This window comes from Misgurnus anguillicaudatus, chromosome 16, assembly GCF_027580225.2.
Source record: "Misgurnus anguillicaudatus chromosome 16, ASM2758022v2, whole genome shotgun sequence".
Classification (NCBI taxonomy): domain Eukaryota; kingdom Metazoa; phylum Chordata; class Actinopteri; order Cypriniformes; family Cobitidae; genus Misgurnus; species Misgurnus anguillicaudatus.
In genome coordinates, this window is record NC_073352.2 from 24,755,104 (window position 1) to 24,768,702 (window position 13,599).

Below are 13,599 nucleotides of genomic sequence, written 5' to 3' on the forward strand. Positions count from 1 at the left end.
CCAGTAGAGCGCATTGTGAGACTGTAAAGTCTAAATGTTAGTGTTCGTATTAGCATACAACTTAAGTCCCATTTTTTAAATATACAAAGACAATAATAAATGGTATAATGTGTTAAAAGGAACACATTTCGAAATTGATTTTCATGAGGGGTGCTTAAGTCTTACTGATGGCCCTGTGGGGGTACATTAAAAATAAAGGGTTGGGAAACACAAATCTAGACTAATGCATGGTATTAATGTATTCCATAATATTAAAATAGCTGAAAGATGTGCTGAGTAAAGCATATTTCTATGGCTGCAGGTCCCATAGAGTGAAGAAGCAGGCAGGTTGTTAATTTTTCTTATTACACAGCTCGATGGAATGCTTAATTTTGATTGGCCAATCGCGACATTCCCAGATAACTAACACTCAAAACTAATAACACATGGTAACTCGGATGATGCAAATCATTTTGACAGGTACAGTTTAATATTACACAAAATTAAATATAAATATGTATTTTAAAGGTGCCAAAGAATGCATTAAAATATTATGTTAAATTGTTCATCTACATACACTGTAAAAAATTTCCCTGTAAAAAAACGGTATTATGCTGGAAGCTGTGGTTGCCAGCATTGCACTGTTAATTTACAGCGGGATACTGTTATTAGAAAAAACAGCATGATACTGTTTTGTTACCTACAGCAGTCAACTGTTATTTTAACAGCATGGTACTGTTTGTGTCACCTACAGAATACAGCTGTTATTTAATAGCATGATACTGTTTTTGTTATCTACAGCATAAAACTGTTATTTAGCATCATATACCTGTTAATTTACAGTACATATTAGTCACAACTCAATTATTTTTAAATTTAAATGCTATTATACCCTGCATTTTATATTTGTCAACATAGAACAAAAAAGGCCAGGTTATGAATTTTTTATTCTTTATTCTATTCAACACCAGATTGACTGTTATGCTATGTTTGTTATGCCATAAAACAGGCAGAAATACAAGCAGATATATTTTAATATTCAGTGCATAAACTGTGGTGCAACAAAAACGCACCAATAACATACTAAAATAAAAAAAAATAAAAAAAAACAAAGAACAATATTGAGATGCCTTATCTTTACTTAAAATACAAATGTAGTTTAAAATTTAGATTTCAAAAAAGCACAAAAGTTTCACAACTGTAAAAACAGCACATTTTTAAAAGGATTCAATAAAACATTAATTTGCTTATTCTTTAACAGACACCAGCCCAATTTTAAATATGAAAACATGGTCTATAATATACAAACCAGTATACAAAAACACCACCCACCAGTGGTGGCCAGGATGCAAAATATGTGTTCGGGGTGTAATGTGAATCTATATGCATTGCACATCATGTCAAAATACGTGCTTCCCGCAAACGCTTTGAATATGATAAAGAATAAAAGAGACATTCACATGATACCCGCAAGACACTCATTTAACACTAAACTCTGATTACCAGTGTTGGGGAAAGTTACTTTTAAAAGTAATGCATTACAATATTAAGTTACTCCCCAAAAAAGTAACTAATTACGTTACTTAGTTTCTTTTCATGGAAAGTAATGCATTCGTTACTTTTGCGTTACTTTTGCGTTACTTTTTCTTACTTGGCTGAGGCTTGATCTCTTTCAGGCATTGCAGGTGTTTTTTTTTATGATTGCAAAAATGTCAAGCTCTGGCCTGCCATCTCCGTTTTTGATTCAAACTGTTGCCGCTCAGGCGCACAGAGTGCTTAACTCTACGTTAATATGTTCAGTTTAATTCAGTACATTATTTAATTTTTAAATTAAATTAATTAAATTGAAAAGTAACTCGCATTACTTTTTTAAAAAGGTAACTCAAATATTAATGTATACATTTATAAAGTAATGCGTTACTTTACTCGTTACTTCAGAAAAGTAATATTATTACGTAATGCGCGTTACTTGTAATGCATTACCCCCAACACTGCTGATTACACATGAGATTAAGCTAGTATGGCAAAAGCGAGCATCTCTTTTATCATAATCCCCTTCAAAGTGTCTGGAGCAGGCACGTATTTTGACATGACACGCTATGCACAGGTTCACATGGCGCGCCAAAGACACATTTTGAAGTGACGAGCCACACACATGACAATGTTTTGGCTAGCTTTGCATTCGTGCCTCCTCGGAGAAGTCACCTGCCATCACTGCAGCCCACCATATTTAAATGATTTTCAATGAAGTACCACTCAAAGTCCAAAAGTCTTTTTTAAAAGATTTGATATTTTGAGACTGACTGTTGATGGTCTTCTTTTGCAGTTTTCCTGTTTTAGAGGTCACTTTCCCTTTGCACCCTTGTTTCCTGGTTTGATTTTAATGAAGCGTCTGGAAAATAAAAAGAGAATATTTTCAGTGAACAATGATTTAAAACTCTGACTTAGATTATCAAACTTCCAGTAAAACTTTACAAAAATGTGTCATTAGTTAACATAAGTTAACTATTTTAGTGAACATGAATTAACATAAACAATACTTACACAGCCCTTTTGAGTTAATTTAACACTTACTAAGACATTATTAAAAGTTGGAATTGTTCACATTAATGAACTTTGAACTAACGAACACAACAAATTACTTTTTATAAACTATTATTAACAAAAATTACTAAATACTTCTATGAACTGCTTATTGTTAGTTCATGTTAGCTAATACATTGACTAATGTTAAAGTGTTTAACCAATTATTATTTCATAATTTACTCTCATTTTGTTCTAAACCTGTATGAGTTTCTTTATTCTGTTAAATACCAAAGACGATATTTTCATAAATGATGGTAAGCACAAGGTTGGCACTGCCCGTTGACTTGGGTACTGTCATCAGTGTGGTTTCCATCATTTATCAAAATATCTCAGTTTGTGTTCAACAAAATAAATAAACTCACATGCTTAGAACCACATGAGGGTAAATGAGGAAATTATTTTCAGTTTTGGGTGAACTATCCCGTTTAACAAATGAGACCTTATTGTGAAGCCTTACCAAAATTGCCTCCTCAAAAGTTACAAATTCAACCTTTTTAAGACAGTCACAAGTTAAAATGAAGTTAAGTTAATGAAATCATTATTTTATGTGGAACCATTCCTTTTAAAACATTTTAAAAATAACTTGTTACCTTTAAAGGACTTCCAGTGTGGATGCTGCTTTCACTTTTTGCAAGTTGAAGATGTAATACAAAGAAAACAATGCAGCAAGTCCAGTGAGACACGTTGGCTGAACACCCTTTTGGCTTTCAGGCTGATCATCCATTGTTTAATCCATTGTCCCTGAGAATCACCTGGACCAAATGAATGTATAGATTAATGTATAATCCTTAATATCTGGAGAGCTAAGTGTAGAAAAGGCAGTGAGAAGAATATGCAAGCACTGGCAAGGACACAAAGTGCCATGTCCTTCAACCTAACAGTATGTTATTTTCAGAGGCCATTGTCATGATACAATTAAATGTATAGTAATTGAGGGCCACTAATGTTTCTAAAGGTAAACTGAAAATCACAAATTCATTTAGAATCTGATATTAAAAGTGTTCTCAGTTTCAGTGTTCTCAAATACAGTGGCCTCCAGAATGAGGCACATAAAGCTTGATGTTCTCCTGATAGTAAAAGGCACAGCAAGAAGGTCCCCGGTTTGAGCCCCGGCTAGGTCAGGTGGCCTTTTTAGTGGAGTTCGCATGTTCTCCCTGTGTCAGCGTGGGTTTACTCTGGGTATCCACAGATGCCAAATTGTCTCTACCCCAACCAGTGTCTGGATTGACTTGTGTGAATAAAAACTTGTGTATGGATTAACCAGTTCTCACCATGAATATAGCCAAAGATGCTGGAATGGCATAAAGAATAAGAAAGAAAGAAAGATAGTAAACGGTTGTGTCAGCCTGGAGTGTGGGCCTTGTTTAGTAAAAAATGTCAAATTTCATATATTTACCAAACAGGATCAAACGAGGTGTTACAAGTTACTAGTCTTCTCAAAGTCAGCAAGAGTGGCACACATCTATTAGCAAAGATAACAATTTATGATAATTAACATCTGCAAAAAGACTTCATATTTTACAGAGGCAACAAAGACATTTTACTCACAACATGAATGGTTATACAAAATGATACTCTCTCATCTTTTACTCACCTTAATCTGTAATATTTGTTGGTCTATACAATGCACGAAAAGGGAATAGGGACCAAAATAGCACCAAAGCACCAAAATATACCTACATGAAGGATAAAAGTAATTCAGATGAGTCAAGTAGTAATCTTTTGATGCGATTCAAATGGTTTTGCAATATACAAAACTGTAACACTTTTTAATGTACATCAGTTTCTAACCATAATTATAAATTCAAGTTTGACTGCACTTTCTTGTACTTGATGCATGATGACTTAACAAGTTTGAAATCATGTTTGCAACAAAGACTTCTAGATGCACAGTGAATGAAATGAGTTACATTTGGTTTTTCACCAGGAACCATTTTGACTGCTCAAGTCTTATGTATTAGAGTGCCTTTGTTTAATTTTTGTGTAATCAGACTACGAATTCATATATCCCACCTACCTTAAGTTACTGTATACAATGAAGCCAGGATATGTCCATTTTATAAACTTAATGTGTCTTACCACCAAAAAAACGTGCCACATACAACAGGATGTTTCAACCAGCTAACGAGCATGTAATGAATTTACAAATACCAGATCTTTTTAGTGTTATTTTTAGATATACTTGGTAACAAAGGATTTTAAGATAATACAAAAAACAGGCGAATTTGCAGATAACACAAGTGTATCTTTCACTTGCATAGACAGAATGCACACATTAAAAATGTAAAGACACAAAACCCATAATTGATTTGATCGTTCCTCATTTATCTTTTACACAGATTTTAGTAAAATAAACAGGTTGTATAAAACTTTGGTGAATTCTTACCTGTTATCTGATGTGAGTGTAACTGATGTGATGGTAGAATACCTTTTTTGCCTGATTAAAATAGGAAAAGGAATCCGATTTATTTTTTAAAAGCTTTACTGAATAAAATGCAATATATAAAAGTAATATGTAATTTTAAAATACCACAAGCATCGATAAAGTTGCAGACCTACCTCATGCAGACAATCCAAAATGGCGTGCCCAACGAAAAATATGCTATAATACCGTTAAATAACAGTGACATTCTGTTGTTGCTCGACAACCGGCCTGAAGTGAGAAAGTCTACCCACAATGCACTGTAAAAAACAGCAGCTTACTGTTATTACATGAAAACAGCATTTTGCTGTTGAATTTCCATGTAAATTTACAGAAATTTTTTACAGTGTATAAGGTGGGTTTATTAAGGGCAAAAATGACCCAGAGACGGTTTTACATGTCCATTTACAACCGTAGGATTTGCTTTAAGAATGAAGTAGTCTTTTATTGCCTTATTTGAAAGAGTCATGAATAATAATGATGTGCTCTGCTTTGATTGGCTGTTTCACAGTACAGCTCCTTCAGTAGTTCTGTGTGTGTGTGTGTGTGTGTGTGTGTGTGTGTGTGTGTGTGTGTGTGTGTGTGTGTGTGTGTGTGTGTGTGTGTGTGTGTGTGTGTGTGTGTGTGTGTGTGTGTGCGTGTGTGCGTGTGTGTGTGTGTGTGTGTGTGTGTAAACACCTTATGTTTGAGCCTGTATCACAAGAAAATATGGAATTTGAGGAATAATCAGTTGTTTGAAGATTGTTAATAGATGTTTCTGAGTGGTATGTTTGTGTTTTTTGCACCTGCAAAACACAACTGTAATGTCAATAGTAGAACTTTAGCCTAAATTCTAGTATATAGCATTAACTAGCATTAAGCACTAAATTAGCAGTCACAATTTGGTTTTAGCATTGTAATTGTACTAAATTCGTTGTGTTATTTAATGTTGGGGGCATACATCTCGACAGTAACGTCACAGTTGGTGTTATGTTGACATTGGCCTGTTTTTCAGTGGTGTTTTGCATGCATCTGTACATGGTAATGACACATCGTGAGTGTTTGAGACTCACAATATGTCATTACCATGTACTGTACAGAGCTCTTATTATATTCATCTATGCCTAGGTAAATACAGTTAGTATTCCATTCTATGGCACCTTTAATAACATGTATGACATTATAGACGGTTTCATCGGACGCACGTGATACACGTCTGGATCCGAACCTTACTTCCGGTTTCGTTTGGTCTGACTAGTTGCTAAACTGATCTCTTGAACAAATGCCTCGTCGAAAATAACAAATGTTTTGGTTTCCTAGGTAATCTATGTTTTGTTTTTTTGTTTGTTATATAAATAAACTAAGTTTAAAGAACTTTGTTGTTATTTATTCTTAGCGGAGTTTACCAGAAGTTAAGTGCAGACCGCGACAGCCGCTTGTTTATGTTGTTACTGCTGAAACCGTCTATATATTCAAATGATTAAACCAACAGGTTTTTCTTGCGAAAGGTTTTTGTTTGTTAAAAATGAGTTTGTAGTAAAACTAGGGTAATACAAATCGTAATCAATCTCCAAAAAAAAAAAAGTTTCATAATAATAATAAAATCATAAAATCATGGCTAATTTTCCTAAATGAGTAACTATAAAAAATAATACCTGTTTGAAAGACGAGGATGCGCACCTGTCAATCTATTACATAACAGAGCGAGGCCAGAGACGAACGAACGTGCTCTTAAACAGGAATAAGAAAAAGAATATTTCCTTTAAATATATTTTTTGTCATAAAGTTTTGAGAGATAATAATGTTTTTTCCACTGTTATTGCTTATTTAAACTTGTTAGTACGGTTAACAGCGTGTTTGACGCATTTACCTCAGAGTTTATTTCAGTAATATTGCCGTTTTTCCCGTAATAATAATACAATTTACATGTCAATCCTGCTTCCTTGTCTGTTTATTCATTTCATTATGCTGTTATGTTAAGTTATGTGTGGATATTTATTGCTATATGAGACTTTCATTGCTGTTATATGAATACTCTAATATTCAAATCATATGCGGAATATTGTGTGCATCTTTGAATAACTGTAAGAATACAGTTCATTTGAAAATATTTTTTGTCAAAGTTTTGAGAAAAAATAATGTTGTGAGGATATTTATTGCCATATTGCCGTTGAAAACTCTAATATGGAAATCACATAGTAGGAATATAATGTGAGACTGCAAAGTTACCATTTATGATGTCTAATTTTTATTTATGATAGCCTATGTGGAGATAATTAAACCTTTGCAAATCTGCTGATTTGATCCCTTCATGTCCTGACCACCAGGCTAGAGATTTTAAACATCCGTTATCCACACTTACTAGTCTATCAAATAGTCTATTTGTGTGACTCACTTCCTCTGTAACCCCCCCCCCCCTCCCCCCAAAGAAGATTTGTGCTCTCTGAGTCTTAGCATTGCCTTTGTTTGCATATTTAATTGTATAATAATTGTGATGACCACAATGTCTGTATTGAGCATGTATCTTAAAACACAGGTGCCTGTCAAAACAGTAATAAGTGGGTACCCACTTCATAGAACATAGTAACTGTTACCTAAAGCTTATATAACTGTTACTCGATTTAGCATCTATATAAGCAAAAAGCAAAACAAACAAAAAAGTACTTGCTTTTGCAATAGGATGGTAACACAATTTGACATTATGCTTTTTATTAATATGTGAAATAAGCTTTACCATTTTATCAGTGCTGCGAATAAAATTCAGCAGTGTTATTAGCTTCTGTCTGCTATGACATTTGAGGAAGGAGTACATTGAGTCTGACTGGTGAGCCCAGTTCGATTACCCTTTCAGAAACTAGATGGAGAAAGAGATATGTTTACTTTGAAGATTAACTTCACACCCTGACAACACCAAAAACTGTTTCCCTTTGGGGACAATGAACAAGAAAGATTTTTGGTCGTTTCTTCTTTTGGATTTGCTCTGTGTTAAGTCTATGTTTCTTTGTCTGAGATTATTCAAGGGCCTTTGTAACAACAATGTACTGAGAAAGAACAAGACTTTAATGCATTGCCTGTTTCTCAGTTCATCCACACCTCAGCTTTAATCTTCTTCACAAAATCCGTAACTAACATCATTGCGGGGGAGACAGAGAAGCAAAATTGCCTCTGGATCAGGGGAACAACAAACATATTTCCCTCGATGTCTAAACATGTTACTGAGATGATGTTTGTTTGACTTTGTATGGCTGGAACAGCAGAGGCCTCTGGCTTGGAGTGGATGGGTAGCTATTATGTTAATGCAAAATGTAGACCTTTTATCTACCTTATACAAAATGATGCATACGATTCCACCATATGAGACTTTTAAGAATTGTCATTTGTTATTTCCAGTTAATTTTACAATACATTTGAACTGGTGCTTTTCAACAGGATGCAAAACCCATTAAAGTGTCATTAATATTGTTTTACAACCATATAGATGCTCTGTTTCCCAAGTCTTTTGAAACCATACAATAACTTTGCATTATGAAAATTAGTGTTTTTTTGTGAACCATTATGTCTCAGTCAGGTTTTGTAAATCTTTTCATTAAAAGCCTTTGCTTAGAACAATCTGTTTATTAATGAAAATTTGCAAATCTCTTTTTAACATGTCAAGAAGACATATTGTGTATTGGATTAGTTTTAGTTAATGACTTACAGTAATAATGCCTGCCTGTTCCTTACACAATGTTTTGTGATGAGACTTTAATAGATTTGTAGGGGCAGTTTATTTCTGGACAGTGTTTAGGCCAGGACTAGGCCTTAGGACATTTAAATAGTTCTTACAAAAACACCTTACAAAAAGATTTCTGCCATGCATCTTGACACCAAACAAGGGCACTGATATATTAAGATATAATAGTGCAAGCTGTTTTCACTTAAGACAGCTCAAAAAGCATTTTAGTCTTGGACTAGACTTAAAGGGACATTCCACTTTTTTTTAACAAAAGTTAAACATTCGATACACTTTTAGCATAGCTAAGCACAATCTATTGAATCTAATTAGACCATTAGCATCGCTAACTCTTGGTTACTTTCAATAGCAGGGGAGTATTTTCGGGCTGTGCGTAATCATTACGCGTCCTGGAGCCATGTTACAGCAGCAAAGTCCTTGATTATTACACCAGTTTGAGAGTATAGTTCCTAGCCATATCTGCCTAGAATATCGCAGCTTTTAATTTTCATTCGGTCTTAGTACACGATGTAACTACAGAAGAGTCAAGTTTTAAATAGGAAAAATATTGAAACTCTTTGGTTATTTTTGAGCGCGATGCTAATGGTCTAATCATATTCAATGGATTATGCTAAGCTATGCTAAAAGTGCTAGCGCCAGACCTGGAGATCAGCTGAATGTATTCCAAAACTGTAAGAATCAAATGTTTAACTCTAGGTAAGCTGGAAAAAGAGCGTATTCTTAAAAAAAGTGTAATGTCCCTTTCTGCATGGGAAACCGCCCTGTAGTGTAAATATTGTTTGGATGACTTTTTATGATATTGTCATGGTGCCTTTAGTTCTTCTGAAACTGAAATATACATTAAAACCAGTGACCAATCATTATTATCCTCTTTTCCGGTTCTGTGGAAAGTATGTCATACACTGTACTTTTCTGTCACTAGAATGGTACTCGCGAAGCTTCCTTTTTGTAGCTTTATTGTATACAAAACATTGAAATGTATCTTTTTGGGTACATTATACCCTAAGGACCATTGTGTACCAGTTACTGTTAGAGGTACAAAACATTTAACTCTTTCCCCGCCATTGACGAGTTAAAGGCGAAGTCCATGATGTTTGAAAGCCAATGTTGATATTTGAAATCACCTAAACAAACACGCCCCTACCCCAATAGAATCTGGACCTTCTGTTGATAGACCCGCCCCACACATACGCAACCCGGCAAGGATGTCGGTTAGTAGACACGCTCCTTACTGCTGATTGGCTATAAGTGTGTTTTGGTAGTCGGCCCGTCTCCTTTTTCAAAGCGTTTTTCAAACATCGTGGACTCCGCCTTTAACTCGTCAATTAAGAAAAAAACATTGCATGCCAATGACGAGTTTTTCCGGCAATCCATATTTCCACTATTATCCACCAAGTGGCGCTCTTACCGAACTTATAAAACCCGAAAGCAACCCCTCAGGGCAAACACTAAGAACTCTGTGTATGTTTTGATTATTGCTCTGAATCTTATTTCCATCAAAAGTTCTTCACAAAAACACAATTATCTCAGCTTTTTGCTTAAAATTTTGCATTTTTGAAGAAACCAATCCATATTTGAGAGGCGATAAAAGGAGAGCAAATTAAGGTAGGATGAAACTGTTTAATTTTTGTTTGTTTGAAAACAGAGGGTCTCTTCTTTTTTATTAAATATATTGTATGTTTATATATTTAGAAAATAACATTTTCTGGAAGGCATTATACTTTTGTGAAAAGTCATGAAAAATGCTTGCGCTGGCTGGCACCTTTAAAAAAAATGCTGGCGGGGAAAGATTTAACTGTACCTATTAAGCTACACAATAGGTCATTATTAGGTACAGTAAGGTGCCCCAAAAGGTACAACATTGTATTATGTATTATTTAGGGTACCACCCAAGCAACAGAAAATGTATGTTTTTTTTTCTGACAGTGCACAATGGAACATCAGTGTGAATAAAAAAAAATGATAGCGTTTCTTTTTGGCCATATGAAAGGATAACAGTCCCTAGAAGCGCTCCGTGCATGTTCGGTGTAATTTTTCCTTGTATCTTTCACTGTCTTTCCTATTTAATCCCCTGGAAAAGTCTCATCCCCACATCACCTGAGAACCCACCCCCGGGCTTATCTGCCTCTCTAGTTTTTCTGTATCATGTGTCACTTTTGCTTAAGATCCCATCAGAGACACAAGGGCTTGTCTGTGCGTAAGTGATTAAATCTGCCGCTCCGAGAGCCACATAGTGAGGGAACTGTAGACAGCTGGTCAGTTGAAGGAGACAATGAATCTCGTTTGAAAATCAAACCTTATGGAAATGGAGCTGGGTACCATAAAGATCCTATAAAGATCAAAGTTGGGCATTGTGAAGATTATAGCCTGTTAACAGACATGGTCCATACAGTTCAAGTAAAACATTTTAACAATGACAAACAGATTCTCAAACTCCTGAGCCTTTCAGAAAGTTAATTTAAAACCCTTTCTTTGATTGCACTTGTTTAATCATTTTCTTTTTTCAATATAACTTCCTATCAAGCAGTTTGCACCTATAAAATCCTATTCCCTATCATTCAGTTATGCTATATACATTTCGGTGGGTAAAATTAAGTTTCGTCTCGATCTTGTCACCCCCATTAAACATTTCCTGGAGGCACGACGCGCTTAAGGAAAATGGCTGAAAATCCAAGACTATCGACATGCACACTAATCTGCAGGGCTGTCGGTGTCTCAAGGGCTTTTTAGTTTCCGCATCCCCTGGCTACAAAATAACATGAATAAGCATTAAATGCCCTAAAGCCCTACTGGTCGTAATAGGATAGGGACTGGCTTGCCTTCGAGTTTTAATGAAATGTAAAGACTGCTTGTCTGCTTGACAGAATCATGCAAAAAGTTTAAGGATTTAAGCGAATGCTGTTGTCTAATCTCATGGGGCAGAGAGACAAAGAAGCATCCATGTGTGATTTACCCACACAAGAGGTGAATAACAAGTGCAATGGATTGAATGAACAGAATGCATGGCAGGGTTAAAATTGGGAGACTGATGAAGGAATGCAAAGCATGTTTAATTACACTACGTCTCTCACCTTGTTTAAATTTTAATCACCCAGTAAGTGAACACTTCTAGCATTCATTTAAATCTGGCAGAAGGTCATCATTCTTAAATAACTACAAAATAATAAATAATAATTATTTATTAATAAATAAGGAGAATAGCCCCTTTGCAGTGTTTTAAATGCATGTCTCAATTAACAACATGATACTAGTTTGTTGGTGTAATACCTTAACTCACCAGTAGTAGGTCCTGCTGTGTCTAGTAATAGATTTTCATTCAGATTATTCTAAACCTTTTTGATTTATTACTTCATGCTGGGACTTTGCATTACATTGTGAGCTCCAATTCATGCTTCATAGAGAATCATTGCCTTGCTCCTCATTTTTCTTTAACTTTGTTATTGTAATTATTTATTTTAAACAAATCACAGACTGCTCATTTATAACATCTTATTGGTACAGTGATCTTTTATATTTATTGTCGAAATGATTCTTTTAGGACAGCATAAAAAATACACAACGGTGTGATTGATTATTCGCAATAACATTTTATCATTTCAGTATTTATCTAGGACCAAAAGAGCGCTTTCATCAAATCCATGCGAATATTTAGTTCTGCAGTCTGACAAGTAGCTAAAATAACTGATTTATTATAGAGAAGACATAAACTTGGTCAGAAATCTCTTCATTCCAATACATCACGACTCCTATTTGTACCCATTGCTGCCTCTGCCATAGAAATGCCATAATAATAACAAATGGTTTCAATCTTAGCAAATTTCCGATGGTTCTCATTGGGTGTGGGTGGAAACAGTATGCTTTTATTTATTTATTTTTCTTCACTAGATAAACAAGAATAAATGTGTTCCATAAAGATGACAAGCAATTTTAAAAATAACATTTTTCTGCCTCATATCTTTCAATGTCTGTTCATACAGAAAAATAGAGCAAAATAAATGAATACAATAAGTAAACTGCGATGACTTGTTGAGCAGAATTCAAAAGTTATTCAAATTTAAAGATAATTTGTACAATGAAACATACACTCTAAAAAACAAACAAATAATGTGTTAAAAACAACACATTCAGTGTTACTAGACACATCTCTGTGTTATTACTGGAACAACACATTTTGTGTTACTTTTAACTTTGTCAATTTGATTTATTTTAACACAAAAAATCAACATAAAATGACACATAAATGGTAAAAAAATGAACACATCCTTTTTAAGATTGTAGCATACTGATCTTATAGTGTCATAACATTTTTATTATCTTTTAAAGGTGCAGTGTGTAAATTTTAGCGGCATCTAGTGGTGAGGTTGCGAATTGCAACCAACAGCGTAGTCCACTGCTCACCCCTTGCTTTTGAAACACATAGAGAAGCTACGGTAGCTGCCAGCGGACAAACATGTCATCGTCGGAGACAACTTAGTAAAAAAAAATTGCCTGTTAAAGGCTTCTATAGAAAAATGACGGCACAAAATGGCGACTTCCATGTAGGGGGACCCTCTTTGTATGTAGATAAAAAGGTCTCGTTCTAAGGTAATAAACACATAACGGTTCACTATGAAAGGTCTTTGTACACCCCTGATAATATAGTTTTGTATATTATTTAGCATTTCTCTCAAGAGATCCTTCTAAAAATTACACACTGCACCTTTAAAGGCAACATTTCACAAGACTTTTTAAGATGTCAAATAAATCTTTGGTGTCCCCAGCTAAAAATACCATAAAGATAATATATTATAACATGTTCAAATGCAAATGAGCTGATCTCTGCACTAAATGGCAGTGCTGTGGTTGGATAGTGCAGATTAAGGGGCTGTATTATCCCCTTCTGACATCACAAGGGGAGCCA

The 13,599-nt window shown here is 34.7% G+C and overlaps 1 long non-coding RNA gene across 2 annotated transcripts; it reads right to left on the reverse strand.

The window, feature by feature from the left end:
• Positions 1 to 2,223: 2,223 nt before the first annotated feature.
• LOC129420333 (uncharacterized) lies at positions 2,224 to 5,288 on the reverse strand. Of its 2 annotated transcripts, XR_012358117.1 has the most exons (6): positions 4,952 to 5,288; positions 4,160 to 4,241; positions 3,962 to 4,027; positions 3,837 to 3,856; positions 3,156 to 3,317; positions 2,224 to 2,371 (listed from the first exon to the last, which is right to left on the reverse strand). It is a non-coding gene; the product is annotated as an uncharacterized lncRNA (long non-coding RNA). The 2 variants fall into 2 exon arrangements; XR_012358116.1 differs by lacking the exon at positions 3,837 to 3,856.
• Positions 5,289 to 13,599: the final 8,311 nt, after the last annotated feature.